General features: G+C 42.1%; 1 long non-coding RNA gene and 2 pseudogenes across 1 annotated transcript in view; all 3 read right to left on the bottom strand.

Annotated features, from left to right (window-relative positions):
• Positions 1-7897, bottom strand: part of LOC102115862 (uncharacterized) — a 200218-nt gene extending 192321 nt beyond the window's left edge. The window contains exons 1-2 of the long non-coding RNA XR_001489297.4: positions 7680-7897; positions 6761-7405 (exon numbers count right to left, since the gene is read on the bottom strand). This is a non-coding gene — a long non-coding RNA (uncharacterized lncRNA). The remainder of the gene's footprint in view (positions 1-6760; positions 7406-7679) is intronic.
• Positions 7898-13310: 5413 nt separating this feature from the next.
• On the bottom strand, positions 13311-14089 carry LOC102127476 (uncharacterized; annotated as a pseudogene).
• A 2005-nt stretch (positions 14090-16094) lies between these two features.
• Positions 16095-18871, bottom strand: LOC102115471 (putative vomeronasal receptor-like protein 4; annotated as a pseudogene).
• Between the last annotated feature and the right edge of the window lie 1048 nt (positions 18872-19919).

The raw sequence follows: 19919 nt of genomic DNA, 5'->3' as shown, positions 1-19919 counted from the left end.
CAAACAGAGGTCAAGCTGGCCCTCCTTATTTATTGGTTCTGCATTCCTGGATTCAACAAATGAGCCTCAAAAATATTTTTAGTAAGGTTTCTGTACTGAACATTTATAGAATTTTATTTTTCTTTTCACTATTCCCTAAACAATACAGTATAACAACAATTTAGGTATTAAAAGTAATCTAGAGAAGATGTAAAGTATGCAGGAGAATATGCATAGGTTTTATGTAAATACCATACCATTATAAATAACTTGTGCATCCATGCATTTTGGTATACAAGAGGACTCCTAAAACAAATCCTCTAGAAATAGCAAAGAAATATGATAAAGAGTTTACAGTATTCATAAAACTCTAGCTCCTTACTAGAACAGCTCGATGAAATAAAAGATGGACTTGAGACTGCCCTTAGCCTGTATGGCTTGGCTGGCAGGCCCTGGCTTGCATGCCCCTTCTAGCAAGATGCACATTAAGGCCACCACGTGCAGCTGAGGGAGAGCCAGGTGGCTCTTCACCAAGAGCAGATCACATCCTTCTTTTGTCACATTCTTCCCTCTTAAGAGTGTCATGTTGATAGGCATGCCTTCTTGATGCAGGAAAGAATCTGTTGGCAAGCTCTGCCAAACATCTTTTTCCATGTACTTCCTATGTACCCACAGTTGCAGATCATGAGAGATTAAATAGGTTATCAAAAATAGCTTTCACTTTTTAAAATGTTCCTTTTTAGTTTCAGTTGAAAAAGGAGAAGAGACAGTACTAATTCTAGAAATGAAAGAGGATCTATCATTACTGAGCACATGAAGAATTAAAGAATAATAAAGAGACATTATAAACCACTCTATGCCCACAAATTTGATAACCTAAATGAAAGAGACAAATTCCTTGAAAGAAACAACCTGCCAGAACTCAACACAATAAGAAACAGACAATTTGAATAGTACTACATCTATTAAAGAAACTGGGCAATGATAAATAACCTTACCAAACAGAAAGTACCAAAGCCAGATGAGATAACTAGTACATTTATGCAAATATTTACGAGAAATTATTCCAACTGTCTACAATCTGCTCCAGAGAACAGAAGCAGAGTGAATACTTTCAAACTCATCCATTGGGGCCAGAATTACCATAATACCAAATTTAGACAAAGACATTACAAGAAAAAAATACACAGCAATATCTCACATGAACAAGGATGCAAAAACTCTCACCCACATATTAGGAAATCAAGTCCAAAAATGTAAAAAAAGAATTATTTACTACAACCCAGTGAGATTTATTACAGGCATGCCAGGCTGGTTCAACATTTGAAAATAAATTAGGCTGGGTGTAGTGGCTTATACCTGTAATTCTAATGCAGTAGGAAGCCAAGGAGGGAGGATCACTTTAGGCTGGGAATTCAAGATAAGCCTGGGCAACACAGCAAGACTCTGTCTTAAAAAAAAAAAAAAAATTCAGTTCATCATATTAAGTTAAAAAAAGATAAGATCTTATCAATACATTCAGAAAAATCATTTGACAATATCCAAAACCTATTCATGAGAAAATCTCTCTGCAGACTAGAAATAGAAGAAAACTTCCTCAATTTCATAAATAATGTCTATAAAAAACCTACATCTGGCCAGATGCTGTGGCTCACGCCTGTAATCCCAGCACTTTGGGAGGCCAAGGCGGGTTGATCATGAGGTCAGGAGATTGAGACCATCCCAGCCAACATGGTGAAACCCTGTCTCTACTAAAATACAAAAAACTAACCTGGCGTGGTGTGGTGTGCCTGTAGTCCCAGCTACTTGGGAGGCTGAGGCAGAGGAATTGCTTAAACTCGGGAGGCAGAGGTTGCAGTGAGCCAAGATCGTGCCACTGCACTCCAGCCTGGAGACAGAGCGAGACTCCATCTAAACAAACAAACAAACAAACACCCCTCATCTAACCTCATACTGAATGTTGAAACACTAGATGCTTTCCTGCTAAGATCAGGAGCAAGGCAAAGATGTTTCTTCTCACCATTCCTATATAACATTATACTATAAGCCCTAGGTAATGCAATAAGACAAGAATAGAAAAGGTACGTAGATTGGGAAGGAAGAAATAAAACTGTCTTTTTACACAGATGATATAATTGCCTATGGATAAATACAAAAAGATCACAAAACAAAATCTTAGAATAACCAATTTTAATGAGAAATCATAGTAACTTTGCACAATATAAGATTTATATACAAATGTCAATTACTGTCCTATATATCAGTAATGTAGTTACAATTTGAAATTTAAAAATTCAGTGACATTTAGGCTAGCACCAATAACAATGAAATTCTTAGGTACAAACATAAAATAAATATAAACATAGAATCTATATAAAGGAAACTACAAAACTGTAAAAACATCAAAGAAGATCTAAATAAATGGAGAGATAATCCACATTCAAGTAAAGAAAGCTTCAACATTGTTAAAATGTCAGTACTTCCCAACTACATTTACATATTCAATGCAATCCCAATCAAAATTCCACAAAGTTAGTTTGTGGATATTGACAAACTGATTCTAAAGTTTATATGGAAAGGCAAAAAGCTCAGAATAACCAAGAAAATATTTTAAAAGGACAGTTATAGGAATGATACTACCCAACTCTAAGCACTTCTATAAAGCTACAGTAATCAAAACAACATGGTACTGGTAAAAAATAACAGAGAAGCAGATCAATAAAACAAAAGAGAAAGCTCAGAAATTGACCTATAAAAATACAGTGAGCTTATCTTTGAGGAAAGAACAAAGACAATTCAATTGAGAAAGAATAATTTTTCAACAAACAGTACTGAACAACTGGACATCCACATGCCAGAGAAAAAAAGAAAAAAAAACCCTAAACCCATACCTGACAACTTTCACAGAAATTACTCAGAATGGATCACAGACCAATATAAAAGGAAAAACCACAAAACTCCTAGAAGATAACAAGGAGCAGAATCTGAATTACCTCAGGTTTTGCTCCTTCGATAAAACACCAAAAACGCTGGGCGCGGTGGCTCACACCTGTAATCCCAGCACTTTGGGAGGCCAAGTTGGGTGGATCACGAGGTCAAGAAATCGAGACCATCCTGACCAACATGGTGAAACCCTGTCTCTACTAAAAACACAAAAATTAGCTGGGTGTAGTGGTGCGTGCCTGTAGTCCCAGCTACTCGGAGGCTGAGGCAGGAGAATCGCTTGAACCTGGGAGTAGGAGGTTGCACTGCACTCTAGCCTGGGTGACAGGGTAAGACTCTGTCACAAAACAAAACAAAACAAAAACACCAAAAACATGATCTATGAAAGGAAAAATTGCTAAGTTGAACCATATTAAAAATAACATTTCTGCACTGCCAAAGACACTGCTAAAAAATAAAAAGACAAGCCGCAGAATGGGAGAAAATATTTGCCAAACACATAACTGATAAAAGCCTGGTATCAAAAATATGCAAAAAAAATCCCAGAGTTCTTAAAACTCAAGAATAAGAAATGAACAACCCAATTATAAAATGGCAAATGATACAGATCCTTACTAAAGAACATATAAGCATGGCAAATAAGCACATGAAAATATGCTCAACAGCATATATCATTGGGAAATTGAAAAGAACAACGGCATACTGCCACACACATATTAGAATGGCTAAAATCCAAAACAGCGGCTACACTAAATGCTGGTGAGGATATAGAGTAACAAGAGCTCTCATTTATTGTTGGTGAAAATGCAAAGTTTATGACTAGTTTGGAAGACAGTTTGCCAGTTTCTTACAGAGCTAAATATACACTTACACACAATCCAGCAATCACACTCTTTGGCCTTAATCCAAGAGGTGAAAACTTTCATCTGCACAAAACTCTGCAGGTGACTGTTTAGAGCAGTTTTATACATAATTGCCAAGACATGGAACAAAACAAGATGGTCTTCAATAGGTAAATAATGTTCTTAATAGGTAAATAATGTTCTTCAATAGGTAAATAAATAAACTAGTTGTGGTGCAACCATACAACATTATTCACTGATTTTTAAAAAATGAGATTTCAAGGCTTGAAAAGACATAAGGAACCTTAAATACATACGGCTGTGAAAGAAGACAGTCTGAAAAGGCTACATACTACAGGATTCCAACCGTATGACATTTTGTAAAAGGCAAAACCATGGACACAGTAAGAAGATCTGTGCTTTCTAAAAGTTTGGGGTAAAAAGGGGTGAGATGAATAGATGGGGTACAGTGGATATTTTAAGACAATAAAACTATTTTGTATAATGCAATAATGGATACGTGTCATGTCATTATGCATTTGTCAAAATCCACAGAATGTAAAACAGAAAACATGAATTTGAATGAAAACTTTAGATTTTAGTTAATAATAACTCTTCTATGGCCGGGCGCGGTGGCTCAAGCCTGTAATCCCAGCACTTTGGGAGGCCGAGACGGGCGGATCACAAGGTCAGGAGATCGAGACCATCCTGGTTAACACGGCGAAACCCCGTCTCTACTAAAAACACAAAAAATTAGCCGGGCGAGGTGGCGGCGCCTGTGGTCCCAGCTACTCGGGAGGCTGAGGCAGGAGAATGGCGGGAACCCGGGAGGCGGAGCTTGCAGTGAGCTGAGATCTGGCCACTGCACTCCAGCCTGGGCGACAGAGCGAGACTCCGTCTCAAAAAAAAAAAAAAAAAAAAAAAAAAAAAAAAAAAAAAAAAACTCTTCTATATTAGTTCATTAAGAGTAACAAATATGCTACACTAATGTAGAAGCTGGGTGTAGGGAGAGGATATATGGGAACTCTGTAAGTTCCGCTCAATGTTTATGTAAACTCAATACTCACCTAAAAAAAAAGCATATTAAATATCCCAATGATGACTATCAAAAGTAGAATAGATTTAAAAATTATACTATGTTCATATAATTGAATATACTACTATGCAGCAATTAAAATAAATAAATTCAGATGTTAAATGTCATCACCATAATGGTAATCACAAAAAGAAGCTATAGAATATACACAAAGGAAAATAAAAAGTTAAAATATTTTACTAAAAAAAATCAACCCAATACATTAGAAGAAAATAATGTAGAAAATGTAAAACAAAAAGACAAAGTATACAGAAAACAAATAACAAAATGACAGAAGTCTACTTATGAATAATTCTTCTAAATGTAAATGGATTGAACTATCGAATTAAAAGGCAGAGATCAGCAGAACAGACTAAAAAACATGATCCGGCCGGGCGCGGTGGCTCAAGCCTGTAATCCCAGCACTTTGGAAGGCCGAGACGGGTGGATCACGAGGTCAGGAGATCGAGACCATCCTGGCTAACATGGTGAAACCCCGTCTCTACTAAAAAATACAAAAAACTAGCCGGGCGAGGTGGCGGGCGCCTGTAGTCCCAGCTACTCGGGAGGCTGAGACAGGAGAATGGCGGGAACCCGGGAGGCGGAGCTTGCAGTGAGCTGAGATCCGGCCACTGCACTCCAGCCTGGGCTACAGAGCCAGACTCCGTCTCAAAAAACAACAACAACAACAACAACAACAAAAACATGATCCAACTATCGTGTTTGTGCAAGACTCACATTAGATTGAAAGACACAACTAGGTTGAAAGTGAAAAGAGAAAAACAGTACTTCAAGCAAATAATAAGCAAAAGAGATCTGCGTTGGCTATATTAATATCAGACCAAATAAGACTTCAAATTGAAAAATGTTACAAAAGAAAACAAAGGTATTACGTGTTCAAATCCAATAAGCAAACAAAAGTGAGTTCTGACTTTCAGTAACGCTAGAGTTGCTTGTTAAACACTCTCACAGGTAACAATGATAAAATCTGGATAAAATATTAGGTACAGTTACATAGGAATGCACAACCATATATAATACATGTATGTGTGTGCAGTAACAGAATGAGGATTTCAACTGTGTCCACTGTAGGTGAGGTAGGTATTGCTGTTTGAATCCAATCAGATTAACCCCTCTTCAAACAACAATCCTCTTCAAAGGAATACAACAGAATTTAGAGTCTCTATAACTACTACTTATAATTTCTAGTACACAATATCAAAATTCATGAAATGTGTGAAGAAATGTTAAAATGTAATCTATACGCAAGATAAAAAGCAGGCAGCAGAAGCTAATTCTAAGATGTCCAAGACGATGTCATCAGCAGACAAGGGTTTGAGAGCAGCTATTATAAGTATGTTCATGGGGATAAAAGAAAATATCCTCATAATGAATTAACTCACGTGGAGCCTCAGCAGAGAAATGGAAATGACAAAAAGAATGGAATAGAGAGATAATGAAACGAAAAACTAAAAAGACTGTTGAGTTTATAAACAGAGTAGAAACAGAAGACAGCAATAGAAATTATCCAATCTGAAGAGTGAAACAAGTTTGAAGAAAATGAAAAGTGCCTTAGAGACCTGTGGAATGACTGAGTCTGAGGAGAGGGAGGACAGAAAAATTAAATATGATACAAAAGCAAATACACAATAGCCGAAAACTTGCAAAATTTAGTCAAACCCCCAAATTTGTATATTCAAAAGGTGAGCACACTTCAAAAAGAAAATCCACATAAAACCACACCAAGGCCCTATTAGAAGGCTGGCAGGGCAGGGTTTTCAAGGGACTTGTTATGATTTCTCATTTTCACTATTTATAATAATGGACAATATGCTCTCCTTAGAGTTTTCTTCCTGCAGAAAGTCCGATACGTCAGGCGCAGATGACTTTTTAGTCTAGTTTTCAAGGTTTAATTTCTTACCTTGGAAATCAACTAAATTTGTTTCTTTAAAATCTTGCAGTAAATTTGATGCTCCAGAAAGATGCCCAGGGAGATTCTGTCCTGCTGCGTCCGCCCTGTACAGAACTGACGCTGTGCCTCCGCCAGTTTCAGAAGCGTGTAGCTGTGGAGTACTTAAGAGTTAATCTTAAAAAGCAAATAGAAAAATGGATTCAAAAAAATGATCACTGTTAATTTCCACCGGCAAAGTCTTAAAAGTGGTACCAAAGAGAGTATTTAAAAATGGATAAAGATTTTCTAGGGAACCCTATTCAGGGCAGAAACACAGACACTGTCCAAACTTCACCACACAAACTTTCCTCATGTGTTCGGAGGGACCAAGGCGCTCTCTGGTCCTGCACCTGCGTTAATTACGGCAGGGAGGTCCACACTAGGACCCCAAGGCCTGGGAACCAGCCTGGGTAGGGGGCAGAGAAGTGGTGGATGTGGCTCCCAAAGTAGTTTAAGGGGGTCCCTTCCCCATGGCTGTTTCCTGACTGAATGCAGCAAGGTCACGCCTTTCCCCTGGGACATTTTCTCCTCTTCATCACGGTGGCAGGAGCGTCTGCGTGCGAGGCCTGACCCAGACGCGGGCCATACAGCCAGCCCGGGGTCCAGTAGGTGCATCTGGGGAGCAAAGAGGTGCAGGAAAAAAGGTGGTTTTCAAAAGTGAAGTGCCAGGTTACCAGAGACTGGGTACCTTCATATGAGGCAGTAAACTAACGGTTTCGGACACTCAAAAGGGAGCTTCCCTCGCGGGACCAAGTGGCAGCACTGCGCATGTGGCGAGGGGAGGGACAATAGACGGCGGGGTTAAAAGGAGAGGCCCCTCAGAGGGACGGGGTGGGGTCCAGACGGCCAGTGGCGGGTGGGGGGCGGGGAGGGAAGAAACGAACATTACCATGGCAACCCTGCGGCGGAGGCTGCGAGAAGCTCTTGGCCTCTACCTGTTCTGTGGGAAATTAAACTTTGGGCACAACAAGTCATGAAGTCGGCACTTTGGGGAGACACCGTGTCACAATGACAAGGTGAGATCGGCCGCTCCTGCCAAGCTGTCTCCTCGAGGGCAGGAGAGGTTTGTGAACAGCCAAGCTTCCCTCCGCACGGCGGAACTGCACTGGAATCCTGGAGGAGCTCGGTGGCGGCGGGACCTTTGCTGGGAATGAGGGGAACTGTAGTCCCTTATCCGCACCCAGCTGTTAGTTGTAGGCTTGCAGGACTACAGTCCCAGCGTGAAACGGGATTGTAGGTGGTGCAGATCCCTGGAGGGAGACATAGCGCGGTGCCCTACTGCAGGACATGCTGGCAAGAGTAGTGTCTTAGCCGCTCTCGGCCGTTGGTCGCAGGGCTGCGGGACTACAATCCCAGCATGCAACGGGAGTGGGGTTGGTAAGGACACCTGGAGGGAGGCATGCTGGGAGAAGTAGTTTCTTAACTGCTTTTGGCCTTTGTTCGCAGGGCTGCGGGACTACAATCCCAGCATGCAACGGGAGTAGGGTTTGTGATGATACTTGGCGGGAAGGGGAGGGCGGTGCGCGCCTCGTCAGGCATGCTGGGAGGAGTAGTTTTTTAACCGCTTTCGGCCATTGGTCGCGGGGCTACCGGCCCACAGTCCCAGCAATCGCGGGGCTAGCGGGTGGTGTGCAGCCTCAGAGGGAGGAGCAGGGCTGTGTGGGCCTGTCTGCTTACAAACCTATGCTGGCCACTGATTCTGTGCCACCCTACCTAAGGGAAGTGAGTCCGGAGAGGGACTTGAGGGGCAGATCTGAGCTGAGTAGTGAGGTGGTTGTGACGCTGTGAAGTGCACCTCGCCTTTGCCCAAATCGGGCGGGTCTCAGCCTCACTCCACCTCCCGCTGCTCAGCTCGGTTTCCCTCCAAAGCGTCGCGCCTCCTTCGGCCCAGGGAGCCGCCTGCTTTCCTAAACTGCTGTGGAACTGGCCTGAGGCCCCAGACGCTGTCCATTGTGCTGCTGCCCTCCACGTCCTCCAGCCAGAGCGCCAGTTCACCCGCTTTTGGGAGAACTCTGCCGTTTTGCAGGGGGGTGACATGGCCTTTGGCTTCCTGGAAATGTCACCCCCACCAGCGCCTTTTACATGGATGTGAATTTTGAGACATGAGGGAGGGTAATTATTGATTTACTCAGGAGATGAGCAGAGGAGAAAATCCTAATTTCCAGGCATGTGTCCTGAGCCAGGGACATGCTGGCCAGACCCTGCGCCCCCAGTGCCGCCAGAGAGCAGGTTACTGCCCTGGTTTCTGTGGAAGTCCCTTCATGCTGCTAGGCCCCAGCCCAGTCAGGTGACGGTGGGGGTGACCCATGGGTTTCTGGAGCTGGGCCGGTGGTCCTGGAAGGGCTGGCCCATCCCCCTTGGAGAGGGTCTTTGTGCCAAGGGATGCCCACAGAGGCCTGGGTACCAGGAACACAGCTCAGGCAAGGGGCCTTTCTTCCAGATTTGGCTGGAAGGAAGGAAGACTTGGTCAACTTTTCCCCCCAGCCCATCTGGCCCTTGCAGGGCTGCACCGCATGAACCTGGGTTCCTGGAGTCCTCGAGGGCTTTGTGTGGCCCACTTGTTCTGATACTGAGGACATCTCTGCAGGCTGTTAATTTCAGAGCAAGGAGTTTGTGCAGACTGGGGCATGGGTGCTGTCAGGGCACCCCAGGTTGCTCTGAGGACAGCACCCCAGTGTTCATCTTGGCTCAGGGCTTCCTGCCTCATGCCCTTTCCCCAGGGATATTTGGCCTGGGCTCAAGCCCTGGTCCAGAGTTCAGTTGGGAAAGGCCGTAACTCTCACCTCGCCCTCTCGCCACCTAATGTAAGAGTCTGACTCCACAACGGGTGAGACGCCCCCGCACACTGGTCTCTTCAGCCGTGCAGGGCCATCCACTCCATGCCGTGAGTTCCCACACTGAACTGAACTGTGTTCTGGCTCTGAGCTGGGGCCTCTCCTGTGCCCTTTCCCTGAATCCTCTCTGGGTCTGAGAGACTGATTCTCTCTACTCCCTGGCTTAAGTCTTGACATCCTTGGAGGGATTCTCAGAAGTGAGGGGCCCCTGCTGCTCTCTGGGGCTGTTGGTACTCGCAGGTGTGGATGTTGGCTTGCACTGATAACTGAACCCCTCCAGTGCCCTTCAGGGGTCCTTCCAGAGCAGGAGTGGTAGGGTGTGGGGGAGTGCCTTAGAGGGGTCTTGCCCTCATCCTCTGCCCTGTCTCTGAGATGTGTCCAGTAAACCCAAGGTCAGCACGTCAGGAATGAAATAATGTCTTCTGCAGCAACTTCAATGAAGCTGGAGGCCATTATTCTAAATGAAATAACTCAGGAATGGAAAAATCAAATACCATTATTTCTCACTTATAAGTGGGAGTTAAGCTATGTGTATGCAAAGGCATAGAGAGTAATATAATGGACTTTGGAGACTCAGAACAGAGGATGGGAGGTGGATGAGGGGTGAAAAACACTACCTATTTGGTACAATATATACTACTCAGGTGATAAGTGCACTAAAATCTCAGAATTCACCACTATATAATTCATCCAGGTAAACAAAACCACTTGTACTGTAAATGATACTGAAATAAAAATTAAAACAAACATAAAATTATATAATTATAAACAGCAATTATAATAAAAAGCTTTTTTTTTTTTTTCTTAAAAAGAAAAACCCAGTGCCACAGTTTTGAGTTCTGGTGTTTTGGATAGAAAGCCCCTTTTGTTCAGTAACACACACTACTGGAGAAGCAAAATCGTGAAAATTCAAGAAGAACCTTAGCATAAACACTACCTACATGAGTATCGCGGATATGTTTTAAAGACAAAGATCCGTGTTAGACTGGGTCAGCTTGGTGCTTGGTCATTTTACAATTCTTCTCCCCTAAAATACAAGTCATGAGTTGCCATGGTGATTATTCCAAATGCATTGTGATCGTATGGAACTGGTGATGTATTCTAATTTCCCTCTCAGTTACAAAATGAGCCCGATGTTCTTAGCCATCAAAATCTCACCAACACCTACTACTTCAGTTTCAACTCTGGTTCCTATTTCAAGGAAATCACTCAAGGTTGCAAATCACAAAAAGACAAAAGTATTTTAATGAGCCAAAAAACTTAAAAAATTATACCCTCCTGAAGCCATGTAATTTGGTATTTATTTATTTATTTTATTGTCTATTTAGGTTCATAAACCTGCAACTGTAGCAAAATATACCATTCATGACAAGTTAATATTTATTGAATAGTAAAATAAATACATGGTAAGGGTAGATCTGGCTTCAGGTATAACTGTAATCAGGGCTGAAGTGGTATGTCCAGTAGTCAAGGACAAATGTCAATTATAATCTGACCTCCTCCACTCGAAACACACAATACTTTAAATGTCTGAAAAGGGGAATAAATCAAATGAAAGTTATGAATTAGATTAAGAAGGAATTAAACCTGGTTTAAAAATAGATAAAGACATACAAATATAAAAAATACTGAAGAACAATTAGCATAGATAGAGGAGCACTAAAAGTATGATGTGTTTAAAAATACTAGTTTCTGAGTTAAGTTTCAGAGACCTGACAGATACAGAGACCTGACAAAGAGTTGCGCCTACACATTAAACAAGCAAACAAATCCCTGGAGAAACTGCAAATGAATGGATGGTTTCTCCTGAGCCCTTTAGAGAACTGAGGTCACGGGGCAGACTACAAACCCAACATCGGGGATGCACAAGCTTGTAGGTCACAAAGGCCCCAGGTTTTTATGTGCACCCTGAAAACCATGAAAACTGATACAATTAAGCCAGAACTTTTGAACTAGTTCCTGGTGGCTGTGTGTGTGTGGGTGAGGAGAATGTAAAACTTTGGAGTCTACAGACATAGGGTTTACACCATTGTGTATAATTTTTCTAGGAAACCTACAAGGCCTGTCAGGGAAGCAGGATAGAATCCTGAGAATGCTTCCCCCACAGTACTGATAGGGAGGGACCACTATCCCATCCACTGCTACAACTCTGGAGACACGCTCCTCCCACCTCCCCTATATGACACAAGACCTACTCTGCAGAGAAAGAGCATCCAAACCTGAGCCACAAGGCACTGGGGAAAAACTCCCGAAACTGAGGGTGGAGAAACAAGGCCAACACCCGCATTTCTGCACAGATGCATCTCCCATAAATGAAGGGGTGGCCTGCCCCTCCACACCTGTGGGCGTTTCTCGTTAGGTGGAATGAGAGACTTGAGAAAAGAAATGAGACACAGAGACAAAGTATAGAGAAAGAAAAAGTGGGCCCAGGGGACCAGCGCTCAGCATACAGAGGACCCACGCTGGCACCGGTCTCTGAGTTCCCTTAGTATTTACTGATAATTATCTTTACCATCTTAAAGATAAGGGAGTGGCAGGACAATAGGATCATTTTAGGGAGAAAATTAGCAGTAAGACATATGGATAAAGATCTCTGTGACATGAGTAAGTTCAAAGGAAAATGCTGTGCCTTGATATGCATATGCAAACATCTCCATAAACCTCTTAGCAGCATTGCGCCAGCAAGTCCCGCCAGCAAGTCCCACCTTATGCTGTAAGGCGGTTTTCTCCTTGCTCAGTAAACAGAACATACAATCGGGTTTTACACCGAGATATTCCATTGCCCAGGGACGGGCAGGATTTTTAAGCAGCAAGCTGCCTTCAGGCACTTGTTTAACAAAGACACATCTTGCACAGCCCAAAATCCATTAAACGTTGAGTCACCACAGCACATGTCTCTTGCAAGGACAAGGTTGGGGGTAGGGTCACAGATTAACAGCATCTCAAATACAGAACAAAATGGAGTCTCCCATGTCCACTTCTTTCTAGATAGACACAGTAACAGGCCGATCTCTCTTTTCCCCACACTAAAGAAAATAAATTATTAATTGGCAGGGCACTGTTGCAGGCCAACTTCAACTGGGAGTTAAGAACATGGAGAAGGAGCATCTATCCCCTACCATGGACAAGGAGGGACAGGAATGTGCTCTTGTCCTGGCATTGCATCTACAGGAGGGGCAGGAAACTCTTCAAAAAAACTCTTCAAAAAAACCCACACCCCAGCTGACAGTGCTAAGTCTGAGGCTTCCTCAGAACATTAGAGATCTCCTCACTCCCTCACCACTGCCACCAGGCTAAGAAGCATGGAGTCAAAAGAACAGTGGAATACAGCTGGGCCAAGTGCAAGAAACCATGTGTGGGAAGAGGCACAAAGGGAAGGCACAGCAAACCCAGGAGATATTAGTAAACTACCATGAGAGGGGTTTGAATTTCCTGGTCTTCAGAAGGTTATTACTGCCATAACGACTTTTAATCCCTGCCTACCCTCTCAGCTACATGACCACAAACCCCTACACTAAGGCCTATCTGAGGGAAAATTGCTCATAGATAACCTAAAAACTATTTATCCCCTTTCAATGTCAGTGGGCTGATGAAAAAAATAAAAATAATAACCCATTTACCCCAATGCACTATCTTATACAACATATGCTATTGCTTTTAACAAAAATTAGAAGCCAACACATCCCTTTTTATCTTTAGAGAGATCTTTATTTGTGCTAAAACCAAATTAAGGAATTCAGGAGGCTGAATCAGTGCGGAATTCAGGAGGCTGGGACCTCAGACCACGCTGGGCGCCCACCTCCCGCCCGCCGTGGCCCAGCCGCGGAGGCTACGGGTAAGGCGACCTTGGGCAGGCGGCCAGGCCCGCGACATCGAAATCAGCGTCCCTTCTCCATGGAGCGCGGGAGGATGTAGCTGCAGCCGGACGAGCGCTGGCACCCACCGGGCACCGCGCATGGATCCCGCGTGCACATTGTCGCGGCCACGGCGTCCCGGGCATGCACCGCCGCCTCGGCTCCCTGCTTTGCTGCTCCATCCCCAAGGCGGCTTTGGGTTCCGAATGTCCCAGTTCCTCAGCAGCCAGAGGCGGGAAGCCCAGGGACGGCTTTACAGCAGCGCAGGCTGCGGTGCCGCTGGGGCGCCGGCGTGGCGGAGGCGGTGGTGGTCGTGTGTCCCATGGACACCATTAAGGTGAAGATCATCCACGGCCAGACCCCTCCAGACCTCCAGTGCAGAGGAGTGTCCCACCGGGTTAGGGAGATGTGCGGAAACAAGGGGAACTCACCGGGGCTTCCAGCGCAGAAGCAGGGCTGGAACCAGGCCGTGCGCCTCTTCTCCTGACCCCCCTGCACAGCTGGTACCGAGGGGACAACCGAGCAAGCCCATGAACTGGCTGGTCGCTGGGGCATTCGGAGCCATTGTGGGCGCAGCCAGTGTCTTGGGAAACGCTCCCATGCACGGGATCAAGACCCGGATGCGGGGCCTGGAGAAGCACAAACGCTGAACACACGGGACTGCCGCTGCAGATCCTGAGGAAGAGGGGCTCAAGGCCTTCTACGACGGCACTGTCCCCCGCCTGGGCCGGGTCTGCCTGGATATGACCACAGTGTTTATCCTCTGCCATGAGGTGGAAAGCTGCTCAACAGTGTGGAAGACGGACTAAGCCCAGAGGGGCCGTGAGGGACCGCCCCAGGGATCTCCAGAGCAGCCACCACCCTTGTCTCACAGGATTCCAGTGCAGAAATACCAAGCGGCCGCTGCCCAGGTCCCTCGAGCTCTGTGCCCTGCCCACATTGTGGCATCAAGTCTGTGTGTCCCCTAGTGCCATGTCTCCCCGTGGTCTGTATGTGACACTGGCCCTGTGTCCACACGTCTGGCCCGGCCGTGGCTGGTTGTCCGTCTGGTCTGTGAGTCTGTGCCCACTTGTCTGTATGCTTACTGTGAGCCCTGGGCCTGGGATCCGCCTGCCTCTGCCTCCCAAAGTACTGGGAATACAGGTGTGAGCTACTGTGCCTGGCTGGGTTGGAAGAAATTTGATATCACATATACTTTGCATACTGGAAATATATTTATAATATTTTAAATGTAAAAAGTATTATAAATATATTTACATTTATAAATATTAATATAAAATATTAAAGTTAAATATTTTAAATGTTTAAGTAAAAACAAATGGGGAAAAGGTATCAAAATAATTTTTGAAAGAGCAGGAAACTATAAACTGAGCAAGCAAATTTGGAAGAGTCAAATAGAAATTAAATAATTTAAACATAAAGAAATTTAACATACAATATGTGAATTAATTATAAAATTAGACTAAGTTGATGATGAGAGAGTTAGTAAACTGGATTAATGAACTGGAATTTTGAGCAGAATGAATATAACCAAATAAAGAGAAACAAAATAATAGCAATATGAATGTAATTATACACATGCGAAGAATAGAATGACAAAGAATAAAGCACAATTATTTCACCTGAATCCATACAAATAATAAATCATACTAATAAATAATTATTTACAAATTTCTAAAATTAAAAACCAGACGTGTGCCTAAAAGAGAGCAATGAAGAGGCCATGTGCAGTGGCTCACGACTGTAATCTCAGCACTTTGGGAGGCCAAGGTGGGTGGATCATTTGAGGTTAGGAGTTCGAGACCAGCCTGGCAACATGGTGAAACCTCATCTCTACTAAAAATACGGAAAAATTAGCTGGGCATGGTGGTGGGTGCCTGTCATCCCAGCTACTCCGGAGGCGGAGGCAGGAGAATCGCTTGAACCTAGGAGGTGGAGGTTGCAGTGAGCCAAGATTGCACTATTACACTCCAGCCTGGGTAACAGAGTGAGACTCCATCTCCAAGAAAAAAAAAAATGAGAGAGCAATAAAAAAAGATATCCAACATGATAAGTCAAACTGCATAACACCAAAGAGAATGAAGAAAATTAAAAACCATGAGACAGAGAATCTACACAGGTGAGAGTAAAATCTCCACAGCCCATGCAGAGCCAGAAAACTGAGAAGGAAATATTAAGAGTGCTGAAAAATTATTGTTCAACCTATAATTGAATACATAGCTAGCATATTTTTAATAAATAAGGAAGGGTAAACTAAATAACCTTCAAAAATAAAACACACACACACACACACACACACACACACAGAGAAATGTTATCTACCAACAGGAGCAGCTTAAGTATACACTTCAAGAAGATAGAAAAGTTGTCTTATATAAAATTTAGGGAATCAAAATTAAATATAAGAAACTTGTGGACACAGGGAACTATTATGGTGGACTTTGAACTAAAGAAACCACCAAGTTCTTGGCAGCATAGGTTTCAAAAATATTTAGATGAAATAAAAGTGTAATAAGATAATATATTTTAAATTTAAAAAGTTTAAAAATTGCCTGCTTCTTGAAAAATTTGATGTCAAAATCTGTTTTTCAGATAATCATTTTCATTATTTATTAATCATCTATGATATTTATATCACACATTATGCAAGATTTCGATTATTCTTTTATCAGAACTAATTAGCACAAAAGGGCTAACAGAAATCACCCACAAGCATCAGGATACCCACGATGGCTGAGTCATAAGCCCATAATAGGGTTGAAGGTGATGAGATTATGAGACCCATCCAGTACATGACCACAAAGCAACTCACCAGCATCAGAATGGTTTGTGTGATCCTTTTCTCTGGGGATGCTTTTGCAGAGAGGTTGGTGCTGGGAAGGTACTGGGGTTGTCTCTGATGTCTGGACAAAAGAATTTCCCTGTATGCACTTGAGAGAAACATGATTGCTACAAAGAAGACATCTGTAAGTAGTGGCAGCATGAAAAACAGACTCCTGATGATGTAGCTTATGTAAGAAAGTGAAGAGTATTTACTGATACTTAGCACATTGCTATTGGTCACATTAGAAGAGGCCACAGTGGAGGAGGGCAGGTTACTACTGAGAAACAAACTGAGAACCCAAAGAAGTGAAAGATGCAACGTGTAAATTTCTGTTTAATTCTTGCCGACCAGGAGGTGCTGGGGCTGATGGTGATAGCCTGGAGCACACTCCGGAGGCAGGTGGCGCAGATGGAGAGCCCTCGTCCCTCTATGCATGTAGAAGAATACCTTATACTTGAAGTCATTCTGAGAATACAGTGACACTTACAGGTCTGGAGATGCCAAGAAGCTCACAGTGAGGAGCATCACTAAGTGGACAAGGGCCAGGTGACAGGCGATGAGGTCAGTGGGCTTAGGCTTGCAGTCCAGAGGGAGTGTGAAGATACAGAAGAAAAGGAGGAAGGTGTTGGCTGTGAGTCTACTACCAGCTTGGAAAATAAGGGCAATTTTTAATAGTATCATACATGGAACATGGTCATCTTAATGGTGAAGAGAAATCATATTTTACATACCTGAAAAAAGCAAGAGATATCCTATCATCAGTATTATTTATTGCATGGTCAAAATTATTACCAACATTATCATTTTAATTTTACCCGTTTATCTTGATTAACCCCAACTATCTCATATAAATTATTTAAAATGTACCTGAGCATTTTATTTTACAACAAATAAATTGTACATATCTCAAACATCCACACATCCACAATCACACCTATGTAGGGTGCACATTATCTATACTCATATAGTACCTGTGGTTCACTCCTCAGAAAGCATTTCCTTCCTTTCTGAATTTCTCATATCGCTGAACATTCTCAGGTCTTGAATTTTGTTTCTTCTTAAAAGCTTTTCAACTTCTAAGAATATATGTATTTCAATGCTCAAAGACAAAAAACTGTCCACTAAAAATTTTATCCTCAGGAAAACTATCAATTAAAAATAAATAAAAATAAAGACTTTCAGATAAATAAAAACTGAGGCAATTTCTTGATGCAGACAGATCATTTGAGAAAGAATAAAAATAAGTTTTCAGGCTGAATGCAAGTAATCCCAGATAATTTTTTATTTTTTTTGAGGCAGAGTTTTACTCATTGCCCAGGATGGAGTGCAATGGTACGATCACGGCTCTCCGCAAACTCCACCTCCTGGATTCAAGCGATTCTCCTGCCTCAGCCTCCCGAGTAGCTGGGATTATAGGCATGCACTACTATGCCCAGCTAATTTTGTATTTTTAGGAGAGATGAGGTTTCACCATGTTGGTCAGGCTGGTCTTGAACTCCTGACCTCAGGTGACCCACCCACCTCAGCCTCTCAAAGTGCTGGGATTACAGGCATAAGCTACTGTGCCTGGCCTAATCCCAGATAATTTCAATGCCCAAAAAAGACAAAGAGGACTAGTAAATGTAACAAATATTTAAGGCTGTATAAAAAATATTTTTCTCATATTATCTGATTGTCAAAAGCAACTTTGTAATATTGTTTGTAATTGAATCTTCAGTGCTATAATATAAGGAAATTTAATTTATTTGCCAATAACAGCACAGAGAAGGTGGGTTCAAGAAAAGATATATTGGGCTAAGAAAATTTTTCCACATAATAACTTGTATCCACAAAGATTTTAAAAAATACATTAGTAAAACTGGAAGATTAAAATAATACAATGAATAATAAGTTTAACAAAACAAACCTGTAAATATACAAGTGCTCTTTTTTCTTATTTCAACTTATTTAAAACAAATAAAATTATATAAGCAGATAACTATAAAAACATATTGTTGTATTTGTAACATATTTAGAGTTAAATAATAGTACCCAAACTAGGAGGGAAAGAGAGAATAAAGTTGTACAGGAGTAACATTTTCATAAAAACAACATAGGGTTAAAATGTGATGCTCCAATTAATATGTACATACATACATATAGTGTAATTATCAAATTAATGTGATTAGCAGGTACTATTACGTGTACCTGCTGGTGCCCTGATCTTAGACTTCTCAGCCTCCATAACTGTGAGAACTAAGTTTAGACTCTGTATGAATTACCTATTCTAAAATATTTTGTTACAGAAATAGGGATAGCCTAAGACAGCATTCATGGACATCCATGCTGTACATTAAATCACCAGAACTTGTTTATTTTATATCTAAAAGTTTGTACTTTTGATCAATATGTCTTCATTTCTTCCATCCACCACCCCCTAGGAACCACTGTGTACTCTCTGTTTCTATGACTTTGACATTTTTGGCTTCATATATGCATGAAATCAAACACTATTTGTCATTCTGTATCTAGCTTATTTCACTTAAGCTAATGTCCTCTAGGTTAATTCATATTCTTGCAAATGGCAGAATTCTCTTTTTTATGGCTGAATAATATTCCTTTATATAAATGTTCCATAATTTCTTTATCCATTCATCTATTAATGGATACATAGATTGTTTGCATGTCTCAGTCATTGTAAATAATTCTGCAATGAATTTAGAAGTGCTGATGTCTCTTCTAGAGACTAATTTTATTTTCTTTGGTTATATATCTGGAAGTGAAATTGGTGGATAAGATGGCACCTCTATTTTAATTATTTGAAAAAGCTTCACAGTGTTTTTTATAATGGTTGTACTAATATTTTTGTATTTTTAAGGGCATGTTGTGTTGGGAGACAATTTTTATAGACCTGTTGGTTAATTTGTTTTATGTCTTATATAAGCTTCTGTTGGGACAATCTTGTCAAGGATGTTTTTAAATAACTGACAGCCTTGTGTGAAGTGAGTAGTGTCTCTTTTTAGAGCAGAGGTCAAATACATACATAAATAATTTAATAAAAAGTATGTTTTCCCCAGAGGCAAAGGTTGGGAAGGTTTATTTGAAACACTTTATTGTTTTTTTTTCAGCAAAATTCTCTGTATTTTGGTGAAGTAAGAGAGTAGTCCTTGAATGGAGGAGAGGACAAAAAGGCAACTCCCAAAATACATGATGTGCCGAACCCCAAAGTCCAGTGGAAGTCACATCAGGCACAAATTCCAGAGAGATTCTGAGTGAAATCTCTGCTAGAAAATTTAGGCATATGAGATGAAGGAGTTCCCCAAATTTAGAGGTATCTCCTAAGCCAAGAAACAAAATGATGGAGGGGGGCAGGGGCTCAATCCTTAAGGGTTTTCCAGTTTCAGAAGAACTGGGAAAGCACATAGGGACCCCCTCATCTAACAGGTGGGGAATATGAGATTCTGCTGCAACTTCAGGACAGAGATAAAACAGTGATAGTTGGTGGGCAAGGCTCCTTGGCATGGCGGGCTAAGATTAGCTCCCTAGTGGCTGGGAGTGAAGCCTAAGGCTCAAGACAGTCTGTGCTCAGTAGGCAGGAAGGCAACTCATCAGCCTGGGTTTGATAAAAGGAAGGTTTG

This window comes from Macaca fascicularis, chromosome 3 (assembly GCF_037993035.2).
Source record: "Macaca fascicularis isolate 582-1 chromosome 3, T2T-MFA8v1.1".
Taxonomy (NCBI): Eukaryota; Metazoa; Chordata; class Mammalia; order Primates; family Cercopithecidae; genus Macaca; species Macaca fascicularis.
Note: the sequence above shows the minus strand (reverse complement) of the source record. Positions and strands in the feature narration are given on the sequence as shown.